This window comes from Bos grunniens, chromosome 23, assembly GCF_055505025.1.
Source record: "Bos grunniens cultivar Pamir isolate PY7600 chromosome 23, Bosgru_T2T1.0, whole genome shotgun sequence".
NCBI classification, from domain to species: Eukaryota; Metazoa; Chordata; class Mammalia; order Artiodactyla; family Bovidae; genus Bos; species Bos grunniens.
This window is the reverse complement of record NC_141187.1, coordinates 15,835,694-15,838,431: the sequence shown is the minus strand read 5'-3', so window position 1 is coordinate 15,838,431 and position 2,738 is coordinate 15,835,694. Positions and strand designations below refer to the sequence as shown.

Sequence of the window (2,738 nt, the reverse complement as noted above, 5' to 3'; positions counted from 1 at the left end):
AAAGCATGAACAGTGGCTAGTTTTTTCGTTCTGACATGGTGAAGCTAAGGCGGGATAGGGAAGTGCTGCGGGAGAATGAGGAGGCACGGAGGTGAGAAGTGGGAGGCAGGCTGGGGGTGCGAGCAGGGTGGGTTCAGCCGGAAGGAGGAGGGAACAGTGGGACAAGGGGGTGAGTAAAGATCTGAGGAGCGGGGTAGAGGAAGTGTCTGAGGAGGGAGGCAGGAGTGGATGCTGCTTGGTGAGACATTGCATTCATCTCCCAAGAGCTCCCTGCCCATGGGAAGGTGCTAAGAGCCAAAGGCAGCAGTCAATTCCAACTAGAAAAGCATCGACTCCCTGGAGACGCTGCCCGGTCTCAGATGCCAAGGGTGCAGAGCGCTGCTTGAAGGCCAAGCAAGGGGCCAGGGTTTCCTCTAGTTTTTCTGGCCCCAGGCCACCATCATCCAGGTTCCTACATGCTATTTTTTTTTAATCCCTGAATCTGGAGTCCGAGGTTTTCGAGGGAAAGGACTTGATGCTTCTCTCATTTGGTGAAGGAGCAAGGAGAGGTCTTAATTCAGGGTGCTTTGATCTGGTTCTTCTCCTTCTGTGCATTCATGGTGCCGTTTCACGTTGGGAGTGGAGATGGAGTGAGACAGAGGGGGCAGGACTCCATCGAACCCCAGGTGCCGCCCCCCAAACTCAGCGTGCCTTTCCTTTGTCTCTGCACTCCTCCTGCTGAGGGCCATCTACTGCTTGATGATCTGTTAACCATGGGTCGCCCTTTATGTGTTGACTCAAATTTACTTCCTTTCTGGAGTATATCCTGACACTCCCAGTCTATGTTCCCACATCACCCTGTATTTATCTTTATTATTGTTTGTGTCATGCTGAATTTTGATGGTCAATGTTATCCATGCAGCATTAACTGGGTGGGGGGGGTCCTTAGGGGGCAAGAATGGAGTCTTACTTACCTTTGTATGTTAAGTATAAGGTCGGAAATATGGTTAAGTGGAATTTCCCTGGTGATCCAGTGGCTAAGACTTTGCACTCCTAATGCAGGGGGCCCAGGTTTGATCCCTGGTCAGGGAACTAGATCCCACGCAACTAAGAGTTCACATGCTGTGATTAAAAATCCTGCAGGCCGCACCTAAGAACTGGTGCAGCCAGATAAATATATATTAAAAGAAAGGAGGGCTTCCCTGCTGGCTTAGTGGTAAAGAATCTGCCTGCCAATGCACCAGATGCGGGTTCTATCCCTGGGTTGGGAACATCCCCTGGAGGAGGAGCCTCCAGTATGCCCCTGGAAACCCACTCCAGTATTCTTGCCTGGAGAATCCCATGGACAGAGGATCCTGGAAGGCTGCAGTCTATGGGGTTGCAAAAGAGTCATGTATGATTTAGCCACTAACCAACAACAAAAGAAAGAAAGAAATGTGGTTAAATATCCAACGGTGCTCAAGGAAGCAGGAGAGGAAGGAACCGCAGAGAGGTGTCCAATGCAGCGGAAGATGCGTGGACCTTGGGTTGAGACAGCCAAAGTTACATATCTCTCCTCTGTTATTTCCAAGCTATGTGGCCTTGAGAGCTTACGTTTCAAGGTTGCCGTAAGGATTGAAGTAGCATATACACACTGCTTATCACACACCCTGGCACGTAGTCGGTGTTCAGTAGATAGTAGTGATTATATACCAGGCCTCTGGAGTGATAGGGTCAATCCTTACCAGTGCTTCCTCTTTACTCTGCCATCAGTTTTATCCACAGAATCTCCGGACCATTTTTTCTAGGAGGCAGACATGGATTTTTTTCATGGGCGGAAACAGTCTTCTTGCATCTTTGCCAGAGTTGTCAGCATGTCTGCCACAGGACTGTTGATAGGAGGTGCAAATGTATTTCCTAATTTGAGACGATGGTGTTTGGAATGCCTGCCACTGGGCTATATTTAGCTCTGAATTCCCCAAATAGCAACAGGGAGGAAGAGCCTCCCAGCCAAATATCTCCCATCCAGCTGGAAAATATAGCAGTCATAATGATTATTTTTATTATTGCTATTATTATTTGTTGGTGAAATGAATTAATGGAACTTGAATATCCATTGGCACCTAGAATGCTGGGGTCTCAGAATACCCCATCAGAGCCCTTTGAATGCTACGCAGTCAAATATAACCCATCCTACAAACAAGGAAACTGACACTGAGAGAGGAGCTGTGACTTGTATACCCAACATCAAAGCCTGGATGAGAACCCAGTTCTTTGGATTCTAGATTTGATGCTGTTTATTAAGTTCTAAGGGGCTTCACACAAGGGTGTTGAGCTGGCTTTGACCAAGAAGCTGGTCATTCTCTGGCTTATTCCTATGTCTGTCTCTGTCTTTCAAGGTCTTTGCTCAGGGGGCCACATGGAGCATGAGATCAGGAGTTAGAAGCCCTGCCTTTTAGTCTCAACTCTGCCCGACGCTAACTACATGAGCTTGGGTGGGTTGTTTCACTTTCTGGGGTTCTGTTTCTTCATTCAATGCCCATTATTTACCCACCTATCCATTTATTCATCCACTCATCCATCCAACAAGTGTAGATAGAAAATCCACTTCCAGTGGGGAAGTAGTATCATCCCTGCCCTTTAGGGTTTACATGCAACCACTGAGAGGTAGTGGAGATCTACCTGGCATGTCCACAGAGGAGAGTTATGACGAACTGGCCACATTTAGGAAGGCTACAGAGGCATGGAGAACATTCTATGACTCTTTCTCTCTGGTATTA

At 47.8% G+C, this 2,738-nt stretch overlaps 1 non-coding gene across 1 annotated transcript; it reads left to right on the top strand.

Moving 5' to 3' along the window:
- The first annotated feature begins 998 nt into the window (after positions 1 to 998).
- On the top strand, positions 999 to 1,071 carry TRNAR-CCU (transfer RNA arginine (anticodon CCU)). The gene has a single exon. It is a non-coding gene; the product is annotated as a tRNA-Arg (tRNA).
- Positions 1,072 to 2,738: the final 1,667 nt, after the last annotated feature.